Source organism: Bubalus kerabau, chromosome 17, assembly GCF_029407905.1.
Source record: "Bubalus kerabau isolate K-KA32 ecotype Philippines breed swamp buffalo chromosome 17, PCC_UOA_SB_1v2, whole genome shotgun sequence".
Classification (NCBI taxonomy): domain Eukaryota; kingdom Metazoa; phylum Chordata; class Mammalia; order Artiodactyla; family Bovidae; genus Bubalus; species Bubalus kerabau.
Genome location: NC_073640.1, coordinates 25,028,128 through 25,053,579, shown reverse-complemented (window position 1 = coordinate 25,053,579; position 25,452 = coordinate 25,028,128). Strand labels below are relative to the sequence as shown.

At 46.7% G+C, this 25,452-nt stretch overlaps 2 long non-coding RNA genes across 24 annotated transcripts in view; one reads left to right on the top strand and one right to left on the bottom strand.

Annotated features, from left to right (window-relative positions):
* The window catches only part of LOC129632188 (uncharacterized), a 36,263-nt gene extending 23,039 nt beyond the window's left edge, over nt 1-13,224 (bottom strand). Inside the window, exons 1-3 of one of the 2 annotated variants that reach the window (XR_008704395.1) lie at nt 13,085-13,224; nt 12,166-12,621; nt 6,081-6,708 (exon numbers count right to left, since the gene is read on the bottom strand). This is a non-coding gene — a long non-coding RNA (uncharacterized LOC129632188). Of the gene's footprint in view, nt 1-6,080; nt 6,709-12,165; nt 12,622-13,084 lie in introns of those variants that run through there. The other variant, XR_008704396.1, reaches the window with a different exon arrangement.
* On the top strand, nt 10,442-23,859 carry LOC129632184 (uncharacterized). 22 transcript variants are annotated; one of them, XR_008704363.1, is made up of 6 exons: nt 13,456-13,573; nt 15,015-16,758; nt 17,316-17,428; nt 17,989-20,609; nt 21,210-21,611; nt 23,169-23,859. It is a non-coding gene; the product is annotated as an uncharacterized LOC129632184 (long non-coding RNA). The 22 variants fall into 22 exon arrangements; XR_008704369.1 differs by having other exon boundaries at nt 13,559-13,573; nt 16,211-16,758; XR_008704364.1 differs by lacking the exon at nt 13,456-13,573 and adding an exon at nt 14,234-14,248.
* Nucleotides 23,860-25,452: the final 1,593 nt, after the last annotated feature.

The window sequence follows — 25,452 nt, the reverse complement described above, 5'->3', positions numbered from 1 at the left end:
TCAGATATAATTTAGATTGTGTCTTAGATTATTTAAGAGGAGTCAACTTTAGATATAATCTCCAAGGTATATTTTTGTTTGATTTTTGGCTTAAAAACAGATATTTATCCAGAGTTCTGAAGGTCAGGTGTTGGCAGGACCATAGTCCCTGTGAAGGCTCCAGGGAAGACTTTGTTCCATGTCTCTCTCCTAGCTTCTGGTGGTTACTGGTAAGTCTTCTGCATTCTTTGCCTTGTAGACCTTTTATTCCTATCTGCCCCTATCTTAACAGGGCATTCTCTCTGTTTATGTCTCCAAAATACATTTTTAAATGAAAAAGCAAGGTAAGGAACAGTGTTTGGTTTATGCAATAAATTACATAAAAACATGTATGTACATGTGCTTGAATATAAATAAAATATCTTTGGAACTACATCTAAGAACTTGATGAGTGGTAGCTTCTGGGGAAGGGAATTGGCAGCTAGAAGAAGAAGGAAAAAAAAACCTACTTTTTACTGTGTTTCCATTTGTATATTATTCACAGCTATTTTGAGATGTATTTCACATAACGATAAAATTCATCCATTTAAAGTATACAGTTAAATAATTTTTAACATAATGACAGAGTTCTGCAGTGATCACCAAAATCAAATTTTAGAACATTTTCAGCAACCCCAAAAGAAAACACATAAAGATAGCAATCATTGTCCATTCCCAGCTTCCCTCCGCTCAGCCCCAGGTAACCACTAATCTACTTTCTGTCTCTGTGGATTTGCCTCTTCTGTATATTTCACATAAATGGAATCATAATACGTGGTTTTGTGACAGGCTTCTTTCACTAAAGAACATAATATTTTCAAGGTTCATTCACATTGTAGCATGCATCAGTGTCTCATTCAGTTTTATTGCTAAATAATATTCCATTGTATGACTATACCACACTGTTTATTCACTCATTGAGTGACAGACATTTAGGTTTTTTCCACTTCTGGGCAATTATGAACAATGCTGTTATGGACATTTGTGTACAAGTTTTTCCTTAGAGGTATGTTTTCTTGACTCTTGGGTATATACCTAGGGAACCACAAACAACAAAATAAAACTAACAAGAGTTTTAACAGAGGGAACATATTAATGGTTACAATGGGTATCACGTGGTTTCCTCATGGCTAGAGATCCTCAATGGCACCCCACTCCAGTACTCTTGCCTGGCAAATCCCATGGACGGAGGAGCCTGCTAGGCTGCAGTCCATGGGGTCGCTAAGAGTCGGACACGACTGAGCTACTTCTCTTTGACTTTTCACTTTCATGCATTGGAAAAGGAAATGGCAACCCACTCCAGTGTTCTTGCCTGGAGAATCCCAGGGACGGGGGAGCCTGATGGGCTGCCGTCTATGGGGTTGCACAGAGTCAGACACGACTGAAGCGACTTAGCAGCAGCAGCAGTAGCAGCAGCAGAGATCCTCCAAGGTCTCTTGTTCTGCTTTCCCCATCTCATCTTTCTGTTTTCTCCAAAAAACTGATTCGAGTTGGGGGTAGAGAATCTAAGTCAGTTTTGGATAGCAGAACCAAAGCAGATGGGGTAGAAGGAGACCGGAGGCCTCTGGGGCCCCACCTCATACCCCCACCGCCGTACCTCAAATTCCAGCAACCGCTCTGGTGGCCAGTTCTGCGACAGCTTCAACTCACTTCCCTCTACCAGCATCTTACCTCAGGTGTACACTGTGTGCTTTGCTGCATAAGCTGTGCACACCTGTGGGAGTCTCCTTAGCCTGTACCCATGCTACAGCAACCCACAGCATGATCGAAATGGTTCTTTGGGGATCAGGCAGCGCAGACAGTGCTGATGAGATATACCAACAAATGGCCCAAGCTCCCATGCCACCTGACGGGGTGTTAGCAGTGCCTTGTCTTCAACCCACACCGTGGTCTCTTGGCTTAGGAAGGGCCTTTGATGCCACCAGATTCATCCGGGAGAAAAAAATCTTGAGTTTGATTTAGGGGTCAGCAGGCCCGATCTGTCAGTGTGAACTGCCGCACCAGGCCTCACTTAAGGATGCCCCAAAGGACAGGAATGGAGACCGTGTGTGGGCCCAGATGCCGGCCTCTCTCTCACCATGGCTGGTCCTGGCTACTGCTCAGCCTGCTAGCAGCCAGATTAACACTGAGCCCTCGCTATGGTGCCATCTCTCTAGGAGACCAGCCCATCTCTGATGGTAGCAGGTTGATCCCACTGGATTCCTTCTCCTTTGGAGGAGGCAGGAATTTGTTGCTCCTGCAGCTGCTGCCTCCTCTGGAGATGTGTTTGTCTGCCCCATGCAGAGTGCCTCCACCAGTACCAGCACTGGAGGGATAATAGTGTCTGACTGACCAAACAAGATCCCATGTCACATGCCTCAGCTCAAGGGAGGTCTTGCACAGAAATGAGGGGATGACTGCTTCTGTCCAATATTTCAGTGTCCCGAGGCAGCCATTCTCCAAGAATGAAGGAATGGCCTATTACAGGCCCAGCTGAGGTGCCTTCTTAGAGACAACTGAGAAAATTAAGGTCCTGTCCTCCGGGATACAAATTCTGCACTGACTCTCCAGCTGGCGTGGCCCTCCGTCCCCAGCAGTAAAATATGTGGCTCCAGAAACCGAAAGGTCGAAGTAGGAATGCCCCCGTCACCACCACTCCCAGGAGCACGCTTGCAGAATAGGTGCTTCCCACAGCCACAGTCAGGTGCTGTGAGATCCTGGTTCTGAGGGCAACCGTTTCACCCCAGGGAACAGGGAAAGAGTCCCATGGAGGCCACAATTACTGCACTGTTATTTTGGGCTCTTCATGTCAATGGTCTACGAGATGGGGTGGCGGAAGAAATTACTAAATGTGGTGGATTAATGATAGCCACAAACTCCCCCCACGAAGATAGGATCTTTTCTTCCTCCCCCGTGTATCTGGGCTGTGCCCGTGATAGGCTTTGACCAGGAGAATACAGTGAAGGTGATGCTCTGGCGGTTCCTGATGTCACCTTTAAGAAGTCCCCCGTTTCCTTTGAGTTCTTCATCACTTACCCCTCCATCTGAACTCACTGGGCTGATAAACACACCAGCTGTGGTATCTCTTGGATCAGGAATGCCAATATCTTTTGCCAAAGTTCTCCTTGACATGTATTTCACTGGAGTCCAACTCCTTGGAAGCTAACTGACTTGTTACTGTCACCCTCATTGCTCGCCATGGCATACCAACCCCTACTACAAATCCTGATGTTCAGTGCCTCTGTAGAGTACAGTCATTAGCAGCTGTAGCCTTACGGCTGGGAACAGTGAAGGGGGAGGCACTATTCCATGGAACATGATTACCAGCTTCCCAGGGAATGGAAAAACAAATAAGACCTGGCTTTCAGTTCAAGCAGAATGTCAGAAGCAGCAGCTCAAAGAGTGGTTGCTGCTTGCTAATCCCAAATCAGGACTCACATATGCAGCCTAATCTATTTCTACTGCTGACATCTCACTTGAAATAGCTATACCATTTACAAAGTAATTGTAAACATATATGTTTCTGTATTACATGTCCATGGGAATGGTTTGCGTGGAAGGATCCTCAAATGCCAAATAAAACATTACCATGGAGCTCTAGTTGATACAAAATGATTGCTTTTGTGGCAGTTGACATCCCACCTTGGGTTAGTCTCGTTATGGTCTCATTATGGTTGTTTTTGTTATTAAAACCAGTGACACAACATCAAAGGCATGATCCATGAAAGAAATAATTGATAAGCTGGACTTCATTAAAATTTAAAACTTCTGCTCTGCAAAAGACACTGTCAAGAGAATGAGAAGATAAACCACAGCCTGGGAGAAAACATTTGCAAAAGAGCTATCTGATAAAGGACTGTTATCCAAAATATACAAAGAATCCTCAAAACTCAACAGTAAGGAAATAACAATGCAATTAAAAATGGGCCAAAGATCTGAACCAGACACCTCACCAAAGAAGATAATCAGATGGAAAGTAAGCATGTAAAAACATGCTCTACATCATATGTTATCGTGAAATAAAATAACAGCAAGTTACCACTATACACTTAGTAGAATGGCCAAAATCTGGAATACTGATAGCAGCAAATGCTGACAAGAATGTGACACCAGAGCAACTCGCAAACATTTCTGGTGGAATGTTTGGAAGACAGTTTGGCAGTTTCTTACAAAGCTACATGTATTCCTACCATACAGTCCAGCAATCAAGCTCCTTGATATTCACCCAAGCAAACTGAAAACTATGTCCAAACAAAAACCCACATATGGATGTTTATAGGAACTTTATTTATAAATGCCAAAGCCTGGAACAACTAAGATGTCCTTCGATGGATGACTAGATAAATAAACGGTGGTACATTCAGACAATGGAAACTTATTCAGTAGTAAAGAGAAATGAACCAAGGAAGCCATGGAGAGACACACAGAAAACTTAAATGCATATTACTAAGTGGAAGCATCCAATCTGCAAAGGCAACATACTGTATGAGGCCAGCTGTATGATATTCGATAAAAAGCAAAACTAAGGCGACAGAGAAGAGATCCATGGTTACCAGGAGGTAGCAGGGGAGAGAGGGATGAACAGGGGGAGCAGGGAGGCTTACAAGGGCCGTGAGACTATTCTGATCCTATAGTGGTGGACACATGCCATTATACGTCTGTCCAGATCCTTAGAATGCACAACACCAACAGTGAACCCTAATGTAAGCCATGGAGTTAGTGATGTGTCAGTGTAAGTTCACCGAACATAATAAATGTACCACTCAGGGCTGAATGTTGATAGCAGGGAGGCTGTGCCTGTGCCAGGGGGTGGGGGATGGGAGAAGACAATCATACACGCTCTGTACTTAGCACTCGGTTTTGCTATGAACCCAGAATTGCGCTAAAAAATAAAGTATTTTTAAAACTACAGAATAGCCTAACTTTTTTTTCTCTCACTTTCTGCTTCTTTGAAGCCCTGCAGCCATTTAGATATTAAGAAACTCTTTCATAGACGAGTCTTGGGTAACAGAAGAAAAGTATAGCTTCAAACTATCAATATGTGAAAACAGAGACCGCTGAGTCCACTGAGCAAAATTCACCACATCTGCTCCTAACTGACCACATCTCCATAATTAGGCCAACTCCCTTGACCTTATAGCTCAACCCGAATATGAGCATAGTTGTTACAGAACCACCTGCACCTTGAAAATGTAATTCTTTTCATTTTCCAATTTTATTTCCACAGTCAGAAAATGGTAAGGTGTCAGGGCCACCGTCACCCTGTACCCAGTTAGTGTAGAGAGAACTTAACTCTGGAGGTCAGGCAGTAACTTGAACTGGATAAACAAGAAGAAAGATGTTGCAGGACCCGAGACATCAGCCAGCAAACTTGGCATCACTCTGTCCTTCGCAGAGGATTCTGAGCTGACCAAGATCCCTTGTGCTTTACACAGAGAGGTTCGCAGGCACAGAGTCCTCCCCAATAAGGGAAGAACTGGATGATGCAGTAGAGACATTCAAACAGGACACAGCCAGAACACGTCACACACACACACAGGAAAAACCTTTATGAAATGGAAGGAAAAAGAACTGTGAACATTTATTGTATTTTATATTCTTAAAAGGTAAAAAGGAGGATTACACTGTGTTGATGGCAGAATAACAAACTAACCTCTGGATAAATATATAAAAAAATAACTATCTGAATGCACTGGAGAAAGTTCCAAAGCAGGTAAAAACTACAGAAAGTTCTCTTTCTCTCTCTGTCACACACACACACACACACACACACACACACACACACACACAGAGCTTTTTGCCTGAAGGCAGGCCTTAGTCAGCTACTGTGCAGCTGGCTAAAACTAACCCCTTAGTCTCAGAGTCATGAATAATCAGAGGAGTTTAGGATGACCACAACAGTTAGAAAGTTGGAGAAACATCATGAAAAGAAAAAATCCACAGAGAAACAGCCCTGAATTCAGTCTAAAAACTCTGCTCAAATCTCTGGCTGCCGCCAACCTACACACACCCTTGGGGCAGATTTCAAGCAGTTCCAACTAAGGATAAAAGAACTGAGATTTCAGTTGCTGCCCGCCACAGAAGAGATAACAGTTTGGAGTTTGAATTCACCCCAGTAAACTGCACATTAAGCAGAGAAACAAACAAGAACTCCAGAGTCTTTCAGAGGAATATAATGAATCCAGGGTCTTTATAACATTTCATCCATAATATTCAGGAAATTATCTAAAATTACTAGACCTACAAAGACACAGGAAAATGTGATTCATACTCAAGAGAGACGGTAACCAATGGAGACACTAACCCCAAGATAGCCCAGAACTTAGGATTCTCAGACAGGAGTTTAAAGCAGTTATTATAACTATGCTCAGTAAACAAAAATATGCTTGTTATAAGGGAACATATAGGAACTCTGCTGCTGCTGCTGCTGCTGCTGCTGCTAAGTCGCTTCAGTCATGTCCGACTCTGTGCGACCCCATAGATGGCAGCCCACCAGGCTCCCCCATCCCTGGGATTCTCCAGGCAAGAACACTGCAGTGGGTTGCCATTTCCTTCTCCTATGCATGAAAGTGAAAAGTGAAAGTGAAGTCGCTCAGTCGTGCCAGACTCTTCGCAACCCCATGGACTGCAGCCTACCAGGCTCCTCCGTCCACGGGATTTTCTAGGCAAGAGTACTGGAGTGGGGTGCCATCGCCTTCTTCGATAAGAACTCTAGGCAGAGAAATAGAAACAATTAAAAAGAAGCAGGTGGAAATCCTAGAACCAAAAACTAAAATCTGAAATTAAAAATACACAGCTAATTGTAGATAACAAAAGAGTTAGTGAGGTTAAAAATGTATCAGTAGAAACTACTCTGTGGAGCACAGTGGAAAAAAATTCAAAAGTGAACAGAGCCTCAGTGGGAAAAGCTACTATAAAAAAAATCTAATACACATGTATTTGGAATCCTAAACGTAGAGGAGAAACAAAATGGAAAAGATATTTGAAGAAACCAAAATAGGACAGACAACAGTAAACCACACCTAGACATATCATAGTCAATCTGCTGAAAACTAAAAATCAGAGCGAATCTTGAGCAGACAAAGACAAATGACATACTACAAGCAACAATGCTACAAGTGATCTCTGGCTTATCATCGGACAAAAATGGAAGCCGGGAAACAGGGAAATCACATGTTTTAAATGCGGAGAGAAAAAAAGTCAACTCATAATTCATTATCAACAAATATCCTTCAAGAGTATGGCAAAATATTTATACATTCTATAAATAAAAGGTAAGAAAATTTGCCACCAGCAGTCCTCCACTACAAAGAATCCAAAAGGAAGTTCTTCAGGTTGGAGGGAAACAATACTGGCGAGAAAGTCTCCATTAGACTTGCTATTAATAATGTAAAAGACTTATGACTGAACATCACCCTCATAGAGGTGAATCAAAGATTTGAGCGCTCCCAGGCTTTTCATGGGGCTTCCCTGGTGGCTCAGCTGGTAAAGAATCTGCCTGCAATGTGGGAGATCTGGGTTCAGTCCCTGGGTTGGGAAGATCCCCTGGAGAAGGGGAAGGCTACCCACTCCAGTATTCTGGCCTGGAAAATTCCATGGACTGTTCAGTCCACGGGGTCACAAAGAGTCGGACACAATGTGCAACGTTCACTTTACTCGGCTTTTCGTGAGTTATCATCAAGGCCACCTATCAATACTCAAGACCAATTAATGACGTTGTTCTTTGACGTCCTACTTTAGGGGAAAAGTAAAAGAAAGAAACCAAGTCTAGAATTCTAGGTCCTGAGTCTTCCCACAAAGCATCTCTTACACAAGAATTCATTTCCACCACCGGCCAACTGTGCGATCCTGCCTGGACTCCTTCCCCTCAGAGTTATCTTCCTCACCACAAATGGAGGGGGTACCCCGTAGGGTGACCAAGGCAAGGACTGAGATGCTGCACTGGTCAACCTCCAAGATCCTGGCCAGCTGCAGCTTTCTGTAATCTCAGGACTCTGAGAAGTACGTACACCTCCCTTGAGTCGCAAATCCTGGAATTCTATTTCGTTGTTTGCTGAAGAAAGGTTTCAAAAAGCTACCATATGTGATGAACCCAACGCAAGCTTTAATAATTAAAAGGTGGAGTGGAGCTGCAGTTGACCAAGATGCCAAACAAAATCCATTTATTAAAGAAATGGGACCCATGCAAAGACATAAATCATGCTTCCTGCTAATATATTTCCTGCTGTACTTTCCCTCCAAGCTTTGTTGCTCATTTTTCTCACCATCCATAAATAAGAATTATTTGTTACATATGTAACAACTTAAGTGTTTTCCTTCTAAAGCGTGGTGCTCTATAGTTAGGGGCACATATTCTTTGCACCTGTTCTGATTGTCATTGGTGTTATTAAAGAAAAAGCCTTTCCAGTTGGGTTTATTCAGAGAGAGTTAACATCTGATTTTACATGGAACTATTTAAAAGTAAAAGAGCAACATGGCCTGAAGCGCTTCTAGCATAGGGTGTGGAAGTATTTGATGTCCTGGTGCTTGTTCATAAAAGAATGTTGTTTTGAAATGTGCAGTGAAGTCGGGGAACAGAGATCCAAAGAAAGTTCTCATTGAGACAAAATCGAATCAACCTCCTTCCCAAAAGACGTCCCTCTCAGAACACTGGGTCCCTTGGCTCGGTGCCCACCATCTGGGCTCAGGGAGGCCCCAGCCTTGCTGCCTCTCATGATGTGTGAATATGGGCTTGCTCCCAGTCAGGGCACTTGTAAAGGTCATTCGTGTACCAGGACCCATGGTAGCCAGGCCAATCTAGTGGGCCAGAACACACCTCCATGTCAAGGAAACCAACCCCAATCCTCCAATTCTGCTGGCTTTTTTTCCTCTTTTGGCTATGCCGGGTCTTAGATTCAGCATGCAGGATTTTGAGTTAAAACACTTGAACCCTTAGTTGCGTGATGTGGGATCTTGTTCCCTGACCTGGGATTGAACCTGGGCCCCCTGCATTGGGAGCATGGAGTCTTAGCTACTGGACCAGCAAAGTCCCTCCAACTCAGCTTTTACCCAGTTCACCTTCTCCTACAAAACAGGACCCACTTGCCTTTTAAGGGAAGTCCCAGCATCCTAGCCAACCATGCCCTATTTCTGCATCGCCTTTTCTAACATCTGTAAAACTCCCGGTTGCCCCAAATCCCTTGGGAAGAATGCCCCACTGCTTGTGAGGCACTGTACTCCCCCAGTCCATGGATTATTTTCCCTTGAATAAAGCACATCAAACCTGGTAATGAATTGTTTAATTTTTGTCATTTGACAGCACTAACCAGCCAGAGGAGAGACAGCTGTCAATAGTGAACCAGTCTCGGATGGTACTCTGCAAGAGTGTATCACCCACGCAGTGGCTCTTCCCCATGAACCCCCAGATTCATGAATTACTCTTTTCTTTAAGGCCAAATAAAATGATGTCTCAAGTCCCCAGGCAGGGCCAGGACCAAGGCAAGGTGAGTAAGATTTCCTCCCTGGGCACATCTCAAGGTATGCCAAAAACTCAGCCATCAAGATAAGTCTTATTTTAACGCAAGGTTTTAAGAATCATAAATCAACGCAAAAAAATCGATGATGAATGAATTATCAACATTTTAAATAAAGACAGGATCCATAACAAAGCATTGCTCAGTCATATTGCAGCCTGAGGCAAAAGAAATAATCCGTAATACACTGGCTCTATCTTAATTTAAAATTTTGATATTTTGTTCATCAGACTTTTGTATATTGACAGTTTAAAGGCTGCATCAAAATATGATTTATCTTGATGGCTGAGTTTGGGGGCACACCCTGAAATATGCCAGAGGCAGTGCCTCACCCACCTCACGCTGTCCCAGCCCCAAGCCCCAGGCTCTCTGCAGTAATAGGGTCGGCCACCTATCCACCTCCCACACCTTCCTTCAAGATGGTTGGAGGAAGACCCAGTTTGTTAAGAATCTGTTCCTGGTCACTGGTCACTGCAGCCCCTTGATGCTAAGTCGCTTCAGTCGTGTCCGACTCTGTGTGACCCCATAGACGGCAGCCCACCTGGCTCCCCCGTCCCTGGGATTCTCCAGGCAGGAACACAACTCCGTTCTTTATCTCCTCATGGCCGGCCTCGGGCCCCTCATGCACGTTACTGCCTGGAACTACGCCAGCATTTCCCAGGCGCACTGTCATGCGTGAGTGACCGCCTTTTACTCACATAAGGTCTCGGGCAGAGAGGGGCGAGGAGGAAATCACAGCAATAACTACTGCACCGGTGGGACACAACTCTAGAGCGGAAGTTTCTAGGCCTCAGTTTTGCCAGATCTCGTTAACCACTGCCTGCCTCACACCCTCCACAGATCCTAGCAAGATAAGATATAAGGATATAACTGGGGCAGGGGCGTGGCGGAGCTCTTCACTCCTATTTATTCTCGGACCGCAAACTCCTTCTCAAGGTCTCAGCAAGGTAAGTCCATAACTCCTTGCACGTAGCACAACTGAACTCTTTGTCCAAACCTCCTCGTCCAGCCTTTCTCAGTCCCACAGGCCCATTACAGGGGTCTCTCCTAATAGCAGTAGCGTTTTATCCTCCGTGTGGAATTCTCCCAAGGTGCCAAAGCGCTGCAATAGCAGCGGCTTTTACACCAACCTTCTTTTTACCCCTCCCCATCAAATACAGGAGGTAATGACCTGAGAATCTAATGTAAAGGCTGCATCTTGTTCGTCTCTGTCCTCAGCCCCACAACCTGGGCCTGGCATGGGGCGAACGCTGGATGAAGACGAAAGCCGCTTCATCCATGGGTGTAGTTTGGGCTCCTGGGGACGGCGGGGTTGGGGTGGGGCAATCACCCCCAAGCCCGCGGCCGCCAAGCTGCTCATTCTAAGACTTCATTGGTTCCAGAGCCCCAGTGGGCTTCTGGGAAGAAGCTAGTTCCACCCCCAACTCCCTTAGTGCTGCTTTGGCTCCAGCCCCCTCCCTCTCCCCGCTCCCATCAAGGCTCCTCCTCAGAAGATGCTCAGCTTCAGATCCCAGGGCACAAAGCCAAAGCCCTCCCTCCCACGCTCAGTCTGCGCAGATGCAGAGAGACGCGAGAAGAACATGGGTTCAAATCCCAGCTCCCCCGGGGTCCTGGCGGCACGACATGTGCTCATTTCATTGTCTCCCTGGGCCTCAGTTTCCGCCTCTGCAGAGTGAGGATCATAGTCATCATTAGTGTGGAGCTTAAATCAGCTATTTCATGCTACAGCGCTCAGAAGGAGTGCCGGGCACACAGCAAGCACGCATGCGCATCAGCCACTCCTGTGACCGCCTGGCCCCCGGGGACTTTATTTTTCGGGGTGAAGGAGGCAGAAGAGCAGCAGGTCGTCTTAGCGTGCCTGAGACCTTGGGTGGGGTGCTCTCCCATTCACCCTTGGTTGCATGGGGGAGGTCTTGCCATTCCCAGCAGCACTAGAGGGACTAGCCGAAAGCCCCTGGAAAAAGATCTCTGCTCCAGAGAAGAAACTTGAGGTTTTCAAGTGTGAACGACCTTTAAGGCCGGAGCAGTGGGAGTCAAGTGTGCACACACATCACTTGAAACAGATCCTGGTTTTGGAGGCAAACCCCAAGCTTTCCCCCTCCCCCCAGCCCGGACCTGGAATGGAATCTGTCTAGTGATAGTAATGCGAAGAGGCAGAAAGCCTGCCTTCTTAAGTGTTTGCATAAAACTTGGGCTTTGGAGCATTTATTTATTTATTTAATTTCCAGAGAAAAAGCCTGTGTGGGTGTACTGGGTCAAGAATGCCTTTTCAAAGCGTGCTTACACCCCTGCGCCCCAGGGAGGGCTAGGTTCCGGCAGAAAACTTCACAGTAGGAGGGAAAAGGGAACACCCCGTGTCTGTTCTCCAGGTCAGTGAGAATTCCTTGGTTTGTTTAAGCCCGAGAGACCAGCTCCGGCTATTAGACCCACCCCCCACCGTGTTCTAGCCCCAGCCCTACCTTCCTGCAACCCGCTGCCCCCCATCCTCTACTGGCTTGAAAGATGCTATCGGAGTCCAGAATCTCCACATGGGCCCCCAAAGGAACAGCTGGGACTCAGCCAGCCAGCTCCATCACCCCCCAGGCAGCATACAGGACCCCAAGACGCAGACTGACATAAGCTTTACAAAAAACTCTCCGGAGCCAGCTGGCCTTACCTACTCCAGAACCAAATGCCAGGAAACTCTGGCTGGTCTGCCAAGTCCCCCGGACCGCCGGATGGAGGACTTGCTGACATGCGCCTTTGTCCTGCGCTGCTCAGCACCCCTGCCCCCGCCTGCGCTGTACACCGCGGCTCAGCCCTTTATGCAAGGCTGGGAAAGCCAGCCCCGGCAGATCGCTGGTTTCCCGCAACACCCATTCTCCACACTATGCTGGTAATACACCTGATGGTCCTGGATGCAAGCACCACCCCATGACCCACTCCTGGTCAAAAAGGAAAGGGGGGAAGGTCAAGTCCAACAAAAGGCCAAAATCTATTTCATGGTGAAACCTCCGTTGTCTCCCAGGATGCACCTTGCTTTTCTACCCTCTTCTGTGACCCAAAAGATCTGGACCACCTTAGGCTCCAGGCTCCCATCAGCATCACAGCCCATCAGTGTCAGGGGCAACAACTGAAAGCAATTGAGAAGAAAGCAAAATCTTCATCAGGGTTCCTGGGAAAACAGCTGCAGAGATTCCAGGTTCATCCACCGCAAAGCTTCTCCCTACTCATCTCTCCATCTCTCCCCTCCCTTCCCCCATCTCTCCTAGTCCCCATCCCCCCAAATAGCCTTCAGTCTCTTTTTTCTCTCTCAAAAAACCTCTCCCCCTGCCTTGCCAGATCTGCTTCCACCCAAAGAATCCTTCCTTTAAAATCTCCCTACTGCGGGCTGCCTCTGCAGGCCATTCTTAATCCCCATGTCAAAAGGCTGGAGAGCCTGGCCGTCAGGACCGAATTTTCCAGCTCCCCACCCTGTGACTCCCAGCTTCCCTGATCCTGTCTGTATTTACTGCTGTCACCCCTTAACCTGTCAGGTGTAAGCCCATTTCCTAGTGATGCCAAAAGACCCGAACACCTTAATTCTGGAAACTCACCAAAGGTCAAGCGTTTACTCAGGCATTAAAGCTGTCTGTGCTAGAGCAATTTAGATTTGTATTTGCAAGGAAAACATAACTAGTCCAGCAGACATCCATGTATGGCTTTTCTCCATTAACTCAAGCAGGCAAAAAGAAGCACAATCAGCCATATAGAACAAGTCCCACGGGCCTTTCTCCCACTGGCAAAGAAGAGAAAGAGGAGAAACACTGAGGTAGCCCACGCCCCACCCCCAGGCTCAGGCCCAATCTCACTCTAAGAGTTCGGGGAGCCCCAGTCTCAGTGAGGAGGGGGCACACTTCAGGATTGAAAGTTTCCATGTCCCGGATCATCCAAGTCTAGCGTTCCTGTGAGTTTTGACTTGAGCTGAGGTCAGTACAGGCCGCAGGCGGGAAATGTGCTCAAATGCTGACTGCCTGGAAGGTCTTTTCCATTTCGGAGTGTCGGCTGTGGGTCAGACCGTCTCAGGGAATAAACTGTAAGTGGAGGTGAGTCTTTCCATATGTCTCACATGAAAATTGAAAACGACCCTCTAATGTAGTCCAGAATCCCCACGAAACATTTTTATTGTTTCAAAAGAGAAAAGGAAGAATGTAAACTAGGTCGAACGTCACGGGGTTTCTAATCCAAATGAACAAAGCAGGAGAACTCACCCCTGAAATTAAGTCAAGGACCCATCTCAGTGGGAAACAGGTGGGGCTGTGTGTCCAAGTGGACCTTTAATAAGCACAAGCTGATGAGGGCGGTGGTAGTAACAGGGATTTTGAAACTGTTAAATGGGAGGAGAGAGGCTACCAAACTCCTGAGAGATCCTTTAAAATAATTCTCAGTATTTACTATGGGATTTGACACATACAGTGCAAAACAGTTGGGGAAGATAATGAACAAGCCATTCCCTCCCAGGACTGGCTCTACACACTCCACAGTGGAGTAGCTAACAGTGTTCCCTCGCGCCCTGTCCCTCAATACAGCCCCTCCCACAGATAAATGAAATTCCACTGTTAGAGATTCTTTCCTTTGGATTAAACATTATTAGTCAATCATGGGTAGAGAACAGATTTCCTCCAGATCTCCAGAAGACTAACAGTTCCATTTTATTTCCATCCTATTGTGGTGCTTCTGCAGGAGAGTATGGAGGTATATTTAGTTTCAGAATGCCTCAGGTAAATTTTAATTCCTAATTACAAAAGTGATACATTGCTGTATTGAGTGAAATAATGTTATGCCTTGGATTTGCTTTAAAATAAGACAGAAGGAGGGGGAGTAGGTGGGGATACTGGTGAAATGATGGGCTATGAGCCAACCATGGTTGAAGCTGAGTGATGGGTATGTGGGAATTCGTTACCCCGTACGTCTATGTATGTCTGAAATTTTCCATAACAGAAAGCACATTTTTAGAAAGAAAAACAAAACCCCACAATTTAAAAAATTAATGTTTTGTTGCATATGATCCAAAAATTATTTTTTAATATTTTCTAAAATTTGACCTGGGAAGTTAATCGCTAATACTATTCCCCATTCCCACCCCAGCAGAGATTACTGTTGTCAACAGCTAGTGTCTGTTCTACCAGATTTTTTTTTTCAAACCTAGAATTCTAAAGTCAAAAGGAACGTTGGAAGCTAAGGAGGCCAAGTGTCTTCACCTGGGAGGGAGCTGAGGGCCAGAGAGGATAGATGTGTGAGGCGGGCTCTGGTCCCTACCCCGTGGTCAGTCCCCCCTGAACCTTGGCAGAGGCGGTTTTCCAAAGCCTACACATGGTTGCTTCCCTAGTTCACAGTCTTTCTAGGTTGACATGACAGTCCAGCCAAACACAAGGGCTTTGCATTCCAGACAAGAAGTCGGTCCCACAGAGCTCCGCAATGAAGGCAGGAAACCAGCTCCCACTTCCTCCATCTGGGAGCTGAAAATGCTGCTTATGGTCTTTGCAGAAATCAAAGTGTGAACCCCCATTCCCTACCACAACCCGTGGGATGTATATGAAGAGCCCCAGTGGGCAGCCATAGCAACCATTAGCTTAAAACCTGTTGAAACAGAAAAGTTGAATTGAGAAGGAAAAGCACATCCCGTTCCTGCCTCCAGGCATCCTGTTCTTGGGTGAAGAGAAGCAAAAGAGTTGAAGAAAACCTGAAGGTAAACCTCAGGGCATCATCCCACCTGGATAGAGAGATGAACTGGCCGGGGTGCTGTCAAGTCTTGTCCCTGGACCGCTGCTTCTGCCCACATAACCAGCCTTCTTGGCAGATTCCAGGGCTCTCTCTGCCAAAAGCCCTGAAGAAATGATGTCAGAAAACGATCGTCAAACTCTGTGATTCAGAGGTCACCCGCACATCATACCAAAACCAGCTAAAGCCACCCCAGATCCCTATCCAGGTCTCCCTTCTTCAGACCCAAAGGAGCCTGCAGCTTTCTTCATTCACTTATTATCCTTAACAAGCCCCCTGCATAGGAAGTGCACATGTAACCTGCAGGATGGACCAAAGCACAAAGGGCCATGCTGTAGACGTTGCCTTTCAACATTTCAGCCAGAGCTGCCACTCAAAGTAGCCGTCACAGGGTTGTTATAATCTCTGTATTAGTTTCTTATTGCTGCTGTAACAAATGACTCCAAACGTAGTTGCTTAAAACAACCCAAATTTATTATCTCAAGTCACAATTTCAGGTAGGCTCAATTGGTTCTTCTGCTCCAAGTCTCCTGAGGCCAAAGTCAAGGTGTCGGCCAACTTGGGTTCTCAACTGGAGACCCAGGATGAATCCACTCCCAGGCTCACTCAGTTGTTGGCAGAGTTCAGTCCCTTGCACCTATCAGGCTGAGGTCCCCACCTCCCTACTGGCCATCAGCTGGGGGCTGCTCTGCGCTCTTTAGGGCCATCGGCACTTCCTGGCACACTCCCCAGTGGACTGAATCGGGCTCAAGTGTCCCTCATGGGAGACACCAGGGGATGAGCCGCCACAAGCCGAGCAAGGCCGATTCCCTGCCTTCAGGCAGCTCAAATGGAGAGGGGAGCAGGTAAAGGCCACAGCTGGAGGAGGCACCCACAAAGGCAGATGAAAAGAACATGCAATTCCCCTCTTTCAACAAATCGATTTAATTTAAAGCACAAGCCCCCATTCCCTTTCTTCCTAGTTGTCCTGCTGTGTTTTTGTACGGAGAGGAAGGAGAAGGCTTATGAGACACAGACTCAGGGAAGAAGCATCATCTGCCTGTGCCGAGTCCCCTGGGAGAGTTCCACACCCATGTCAGGCCCTGAGGCTTCCTGCTGCATCATTCTTCGCTCCCTCCCAAGGGCCTCTTTTGAGTTTGTATTGGTTTTGAGTTCCTCCAAAATCAGGTCGATCGTTTATTTGGAGGTGATACCCACAGTAGTAGGGGATACAGCAGTGAGACAGGGAAGGGAAAGAAGCTGCCACAGAGCGTGTTATCACAGTACCCGGTGGGCAAGTGGCATTCAGTCTTGCCAGGAACTCTGAGAAAGTGGAGAATGAGTACATGTGAGGGGCGAGAGAGCTGGGGTATTGATCCATCAGCTCGATCAGTGCTGACATCAGGGCTGCTGTGGTCTCATTTTCCAAGCACACTGGCCTACCATTGTGCATGCGCAGAGCAACCAGGGGAATCCCTCTGGCAAGGAGACGCAGGGGCTGGCAGCTGGTAGACCAGCAGGCAAGGAGAAGGTACAGCCCAAGAGCTACAGGGACCAGGGGACACCGACCACTTCTGCTACAAGGCCTGCGTCTGTGTATCCCGCATCTCTCTGTGCCAGGCCAGGAGACTGGAAGCTCACTCTATAAGACTAAGGCCCTTTCTGCCCAGACCCGTCCTGTAGCTGGTTTGCCACTAGACTCTCCCCTCAAGCTCAGAGGCCCTCTGCTCTCAGATCCAACAAAGCTGCCTGGTTTCCCACCTACCACGGAGCAAGGGCACCACCCCTTCTCAAGGCTCCATCAGTGTCTACACTCCCCATCTTCTTCACCTCTCCCTCTGCCCTCCCCACAGCTGGCCTGAGGACCTGCTGTCTCACCTCAGGGATGGGAAGAGGTCCTCTTCCACCAACACACAGTGACCTGAAGCTATCTATTTTTTGCCAGGGACCTCCCCATTCCCCACAGGGCCCAGGAAGTCACCCTGGCCACTCATCACCCTGGTCAACAGCCGTCCTTCTCTTGCAAGGGTAAGCCTGGGAAGAGGGTACTACAACGAAAACCCTTTAAAGGATTATCTTATCTTACAGACACACACTCCAGCAGCCAGAATCCAAAGCAAATAAAACATGTGCCATCCTGAAGTCCTTTCACAGGAGAGAGGAATCCCACTGAGGCAAGCAAGGAAAGCAGCGTAAAAGAGGTGGGAACATGTGCTGTGGGCCTGAAGAGACGAGTGGGAGTCCAGTCAGTGGAGGGGAAGTATGAATCAAGGCAGCTGCCTGGGAGGCCCAAACAGGGCAGGAGAGGAGGAGACGGTCTATGCACCCGAGAGTGTCAAGCCAAGGTGGGCCTTCCCTGAATGACAGCAGGGCGGCAGCCATGGAATATTTGGGAGCAAAGCAGTGACCTGATGAGATGTAGCGAAGTCAGTAGGAAAACAGCATAGTGAATGTGAAATGACCTTTAAGATTTGATTCTGGCTTCAAGAATCTGTGTGTGGGAAAAAAAAAAAATGTGTGTGGAAAGAGAGAAGATGCAGGGAAGGCAGGAGAGAGGAGAGGGGAAGAAGGCAGAGAGAGATGGAGAGAGGAGAAAGAAAGCCAGGGAGAGGTGTCCTGAGACAGAAAAGAGAAGAGAAAGAAATGTGAGTGATCAACCAAGCCAGGGAGGGTTTTGAAGTCGGACCATTCATCAAGTTTGGGCCTTTCGGTGGGAAAGGGGAGGTGAGGCTTGCCCAGCTAACCAAGGCCCTGTCTGCAGGTGTGAAACCCTCCCTGAGCTCCCCTCTGGCCAGGACGCCAAGTGAGCCCTGGGCAGCCCAGGCCACTTGGGTGAGTGGCTCTTATGGAAAGAAGGCAAGAGATTGCAAAGAGCAGGACCATATCTGCTGTTCGAAATACATTCATTGGCCCAGGTGGGACTGACAGCCCTGGGGATGCCCTGGAGCAGAGAAATTGTCAGAGGAGAAGGTGCTAGAAGGTGATAATTGCTGGGCACATGGAATCTGAATCCACCCCAACGCCTGCTTCTGGGCTTCAACCAACACAGTCAGCTTCGGAGAGAATTAGGTCTGAGTTCTCTGGTTGTTCACACTCAGAAACGGAAGCGGAAAAACTTTCATACATCTGGTTCTCCCGGCACAAAACCCCCACCCTGTGCGCCGGGAGGCCGTTTAGTAATGTTATGGCTCCATCTACAGCCTGCGGAAGGATGCTCGCCGCCAGGCTTCGACAAACAGCCGGCCGGCACTACAATTAATGCTTATTAAAGCCCTTGCCCCCTCTGCGCGTTTATCCAACGCAGACTTGGAACTTCGCGGGAAGTTGTTTCAGGCTGCGTCTACAACAGCAGCTGTTCAGATTATTCCAGAACCCTTTCAGCCAAAATTGGTTGGGAGTTTCTATTTTAAACCCCTGATTGTTATGAATTGAGTTAAATGTCTTTTTTTTTTTTTTTCCACTCCCCCCACCAGGTTTTAACAATGGAACAAAGATGAAAGCCCTCAAAATAGCAAGATGGCCTTTTCTTTCATTCATTCAAACGAACACTCAGCACCTTCTTTGAGTCAGGTTCCATGATAAAGCACAGGGGTAGGTGAGGTATGAAAACATCCCGTAACTGACCCATAAGAACTTTTGCTACTTCCTCTTGTTGGCTGGAACATTTCCACATAGGTCAAAAAGAGGAAAGGAGAAAGTCCGGAGTCGCCAGTGGTTGTAAAGCTTGGAACAACCTCCATACACAGAGAACATAAAGTCCTGTGACTCAGGACAAAATGGAAGCTGAAAGTTCCTTAAGGGTCAGTAAGATTTTTGTCCCGTTCAATACTTTTTTCCCAACAGAAGTGTAATTCATTTTTTCCTAATTAAAAACAAACAAACAATATATATATATAATATTACCTTTGTGTAGAAAACATGGAAAACAAGAAAAAAAGAAGGAATACAAAATCGAAAGCATTCATCCTTCTGTCAACTGAAGACGACCAGTGTTAACTCTAACGTGGCCCTGTACTGCTGCTGCTAAGTCGCTTCAGTCGTGTCCGACTGTGTGCGACCCCATAGACGGCAGCCCACCAGGCTCCCCCGTCCCTGGGATCCTCCAGGCAAGAACACTGGAGTGGGTTGCCATTTCCTTCTCCAATGCATGAAAGTGAAAAGTGAAAGTGACGTCGCTCAGTTGTGTCCGACTCTGTGCGACCCCATGGACTACAGCCCACCAGGCTCCGCTGTCCCTGGGATTCTCCAGGCAAGAACACTGGAGTGGGTTGCCATTTCCTTCTCCAATGCATGAAAGTGAAAAGTGAAAGTGACGTCGCTCAGTTGTGTCCGACTCTGTGCGATCCCATGGACTGCAGCCCACCAGGCTCCGCTGTCCCTGGGATTCTCCAGGCAAGAACACTGGAGTGGGTTGCCATTTCCTTCTCCAATGCATGAAAGTGAAAAGTGAAAGTGACGTCGCTCAGTTGTGTCCGACTCTGTGCGACCCCATGGACTGCAGCCCACCAGGCTCCCCCATCCCTGGGATTCTCCAGGCAAGAACACTGGAGTGGGTTGCCATTTCCTTCTGCAATGCATGAAAGTGAAAAGTGAAAGTGACGCCGCTCAGTCGTGTCCGACCCTCAGCTACCCCATGGACTGCAGCCTACCAGGCTCCTCCGTCCATGGGGGGCCTGCACTACTTTTGTCTCTATGCAGCTTGTGCTCTGGCTTCACTAACCCAAAGCCCCATGTCCCTGCGTGCTCTTCTGTGTGACACGTATTTATTTTGGCTGCCCTGGGTCTTCGTGTGCCCGGGCTTTCCCGAGTCGCTGTGAGCAGGGTCTGCTCTCTAGCTGCGGTGCTTGGGCTTCTCCCTGCAGTGGCTTCAGTTGTTGCAGAGCATGGGTTCAGTACTTGTGGTGCACGGGCTTAGTTGCCTGGAACATGTGGGATCTTCCCAGACCAGGGATCGAACCCCTGTCCCGTGCATTGGCAGGTGGATCCTTAACCACTGGACGAATGGGGAAGTCCTCCTCTACATGATTTTGAATGGCTTCAGGGTATTCTTTCATAGGAATGAGCCACAAAAATTCACTCGGTACAAGATTCCTAGGTTTTCACAACTGTAAGCTTTATACACATATTCCTTATGATGAACCCATAGCTGTAGAACTTCTGGATCAAAGAGGGCCTATGAGACCCATCCAGCATCCATCTCCCAGAATTTCACATCACGTCTGAACCAAAATCCTACTTTAGGGGCCCTGAGTGTTCATCATCGCAGAAAGAACTCGCTGCGACGCCGAGTGGTGCTCCTCAGAGTTAAGGGGTGCTTGGCGGAGCATCACAACCAGAGGGAGCCGAGTGGCTCAGAACTGTTTTTGATCAGTTCCTTACCTCGTGAGTGATTTAAACTCGGATGTCTCTGGAAGACACGCCACAGGCCATGTTTCAGACCTGGTGCATATGTAATCAATGGAACATCACCACAGGCTCAGATTAGGAAGAAAGAATAATTTATTCATCTTCATCACCCAAATGCCACCACTTGCCATGATCATTATCATCCCAACTTTGCTTTTCCTTCTTCCATATCCTGTCCTGTTTGTTCCCATGGATGCTTTGCCTTCTCCTGCACATCTCATTCGGTTGAGTTGGGTTCCTCTGGATTCCTCAGAACAGAGTAAGAGGCAACTACATTCATCAGGTCTTTAGAAAAATCCTGGCACCCATCGGGATCACATGAGGTGTAATCTGCAGGGTCAGTGGCTTCGGGAGGACTTGCAGACCATCTTCTTTACAAGTGAAACATATTCCTTATTATCCCTTGAGTCGTTGGGTTCATAGAGGGCGGAGCCAAATCAAGCAATGGTGAAAAGATCTGTCAAGATAAATGTGCACAGCGGCAGTCATTTAGGAGTTAATTTTCGAATGAGAAGGGGCAAACATAACCTGCTTCAGGTGAAAAGGAGAAATTAAATTGTGTTTCTTTGATCTTAGAGGCTGCCTAATTGACACTCTCATCAGTCACCAATAAAAGGGAAGGCGTGGCAGAAGACTCCAGGATGTCAGAAAGAAGCACAACCTGAGTAGAGGTGAGGTAGAGACCAGCGTTGCCCAAGGTCATAGCAAGAGACGGGGTGGAGGGAGCGCTCCCTTTCTGACTGGTGGCTCAGTGGTCAGTCCACGTTGACCAAAAGAGGCTGCTTGTACTATGCAAGTAAAATATGAACGCCCAGGTTGTTGGGGAGCAAGAAGACACTCAGAATACGAGGTGGAAAGGGGGAGCCGGGAGCAGGAGAAACCAGACTTCCCTCTTATGTGTTGCTTCATGCCTCTGCTGGTGAACAGGAGGAGAAGAGAGAAATGGCTGACTCCAAACCCACAGTTCCTGTCCTGGAGGTAATAGCGCAGAGCAGGGCGGCATGTGTGTGCCCCATGGTCCTCTCGGTTTTTACTGAATATTCTCATCACCTTGTCATCCTTACAGTTTCTGTTTAATGTGTATGTGTAGGGAGTGGGGGTGAGACAGGCTGTGGTTCACACTGAAATGGTGTTCTCCTCCCTGCCCTGCAGTGTGGGGCAGCATCTTCCAGGGGTCCCTGTGGATTGCTGTGGTGGACGAGCTAGAGGGGTCCTGGGTGTGGGTGGGGGGCAGCACACCAGAGCTTGTGTGGCACACTCCCCCTCCTCCCTCACAGCTGGGACTGAGCCCTGACGGATGGAGCTTCCCAAAGGCTTTTAGTTCCTGTCTGTCTCTCTTGTGTCCTAGTGGTAAAACCATGGAGGAGGCTGGAGGTGGGAGGATGTCCTTATTACAAATAAAAAACCCAAGGCAGGCTCGACTGATGCTTCACACTTACATAGCTCACAGTAGGACCCTTGAGCGTGCCAAACAAAACAGCAAAGATAGTAATTAAGGCAAATAACCTTTAACTTTATGCCACAGTGAAATAAAATATTCCGAGGCTGGTGTTTCAATTGGTGCAAGATTCTGAAGACAGCCGAACATTCCCTCTTCCTTTTTGGGACATGAATTCCCCAGCTGAAAAATGCATCATTTGACTTACCTGCCCTACTCCATCACCACCTCCTTCTCAGGGATGTCGTGACAAAGAGGTATTTGCAGTGTCTTCCAAACTTGTCTGATGCCAAGAATTACCTGGGAAACTTGTCAAAATACAGACTCCCAGGCCAAACCCTGGACCTAGTGAATCGGCATTGCTAGGGTGGCCCTGGGCAACTGTCGTTTTAGAAAACTCCTAGCTGATCCATGTAATTGGGTAATCAGGCAAGTTTGCAAAATATTCAGGGAGTCCCCATGAAACCCTTTTAATGTTATAGAAGATACCAAACTTTATTATCATTATTATTATAGATTAGGATCCCAAGCATTCTCAAAAACACGAGATGTCCAGTTAAATTTGAATTTCATGAATGAATATTTTTAGAAGTATATCCCAAGCAATAATTGGGATATACTTATGCTAAAATTTGAATTTTTTTTTTCTTTAAAGCTGGCAACCTGGTCAGGTGCTGTGCACCTCATTTATTGCATAATATGGAAAGACTCAAAAGTCTAATTTTTAGAAAGTGAAAGCATGTCAGTGATAGAAAGCTGTCCCTCGGCATCTCTCTCTCTGCCTGTCAGTCCATTACTCTTTTTCCCTGGTCCCAGCTCTCCTACCTGCCAGTAAGAGGAAGCCCCAGAAGCTGGCTCTTCATCATTCTGACCCAAAAGAAATATTACTGATGAAGACAAAGACATTGCTGGTTTTTAAAGATAAAATACAGAGGTTTTAAAATACAACTCCACATTCTTGTTTGTAAGTTAATGAGATAAGGAGGCAGGTGTAAGTGTTAATGCCATTCGCTTGCCAATGGATTGGTTGATTTCGAAACAATTTAAGCATTTCTAAGGCGACTGCATTTTTTCCCTTCTCTGGCAAAATTTCCCAGGTGACCCCATCCCACGGTTTGGATGCTGCCTCCGCCAGATGACACCTGACACGGGGGCAAGGTTCTTCTCAACAGAGATAGATGCGTACTCACCCCGCAGCTGGAAATTTTCCCAACAGCGCCCATTTGGAAATTCCATTGTCAGTTATAAAACAGACCTCCCCCGAGGTTGAGAGGAGGAGGGAAAGGCAGAGATGAGTCTGAAAATCCAAAGGACTGTATGGTCTAAGAATGAAATGTTTTCTAAATCAAATTAAGCTACACCGTGAAAATTGAGGAGAAAGTCCTTAAGGTGACTTTTAAATGAAAATGAAATGTCTGCTAGTAAGCTACAGAGGTGTATTGGTACTGAGTGGCAGCCTTGTATCTCATTAATTTCAAACATAGATTTTTATGTGAGGCTATTTGATTATAATTTGATTATCTGACCCTGTAATTAAAGTTTATTACCAATTTGGAAGCTTACATGTAAAATGAACTGGTTTTCTTCAAAGCAATATACAATCCTTCGGACTCATTGACTTCTGGTTTTGCATTTAAATGGAAAAGTCAGTTATAACGTGACAAACAGGTTGGGGTTTTGATCATTAATCCTGCTAAAGCAATATTCATAAATTCAATTCTGAATCAGTTGGAATACTTTTCTTTTATTAGTTTCTGTGTTATTAAATGAGATTGTTTCTGACTAATATATTTCTGGACTCAAACTGTAGCTCCAAGCTGTTATTCAAATCAAATAACATGCCCCTTACTTGTGCCTCGCACTAATAAATGCCAACTTGTGATACATTTGCAAGAGACTGTCAGCAATATTAAAGGAGGCAATAACGCCATGGAGGTCTCCAAGTGAGCTCATTTTTCTAAGGGCTGATATCCGTCATTTTTCTTTAAAAAAAAAAAAAAAAAAAAGATACTCAGATCTTTTAGTCTTAAAGCCAAAAGCCTGATTTGAGTCATAGAAATATTGTATAATTTTCTAACACCTGAATAGCCAAGACATTGGAATTAGAAATTTCATAACTTTGAGGTCCTACGTAAGAGGTAGGAAGCTGATTTCAGACAGAGCAGAATCAAAGTTACATTTTGGGGAAAAAGTGCCACTTAGAAACAGATGGGTCTTTTTTTTTTTTTTTAATACTTAGGTGAGGAGAGGCTACACTGCCTCTTTTTTAAATTGAGATATTGCTATTTTTATTTTTTTGGCAGAGCTACAAAACATGTGAAATCTTCATTCCCCCACCAGGGGTTGATCCCATGCCCCCTGCAGTGGACATGCAGAGTCCCAACCACTGGACCTCCAGGGAAGTCCCTACATTGCTTTAGAAATTAGAAAAACTATTCACAAATCTTCACTCTGTTCTTGGAGCAAAAAGAAGTCTTGGAGGCTGCTTTTTCTGGCCCCATATTTCAGATGAGGAAACGGAGGCCCGAAGAGAAGCCACTTCAGTTACACAGCGAGTTGCTGGCAAATCCTAAATGTAAACACTCCCTGTAATTTTTCTCAACATTTTCCCCACCATCCGGCCATCGAAAGGCTCATAAATATTTGTGGAAACTTCACAGGGGCTGGAATCGGAGGCCCAGCCATCAGCTGGCTGTTTGACCTCCAACCCATCACCAGGAGTCTCAGCCTTCAGATATAGCTCCTTTCACCCTGTTTCTGAAAAGAGATGAGACCGGATAGATAAACCACAAAGATCAGGGGACTTACAATAGCTCACCTCTTACAGCTCAAACGCTTTGAGATGTGCATACAATGAACAGTGCATATTTAAAGCATACTGTAATAGCTTTCCTAAATAATCATAAGAACACTGAACTTCACATTGTTTGGGGTGATTTTTCCCTCATTCATCTTTTTGAACCTCCAGAGTGAGCAGGCTCTTCTCTTTGTCTCTCCTGAGAGCCCACACATTTGCTTTGTGGCTGTAGTTTGCACGTTTTCCAGCCAGTGTTCCCCTCGTGGATTCGGGGTGGGTGTTGCTAGGTTTCCACCTTATCACACAGTCATAGGGCGGGGTGAGGGGTGGGGGATTGTCTTTCCTGCCCCAGAGGGAATATTACGCCAGTTCAGAGAATTCCAAGGTCTGAGTTTTGAGAAACCTGAGACTCCACCCTCTATGTCCAGCACCGTGAGGACTTCCCAGGAGGCGTTAGTGGTAAAGAACCCGCCTGCCACTGCAGGAGACAGAAGAGACACAGGTTCAATCCCTGGGTTGGGAAGATCCTCTGAAGGAGGAAATGGCAACCCACTCCAGTATTCTTGTCTGGAGAATTCTATGGA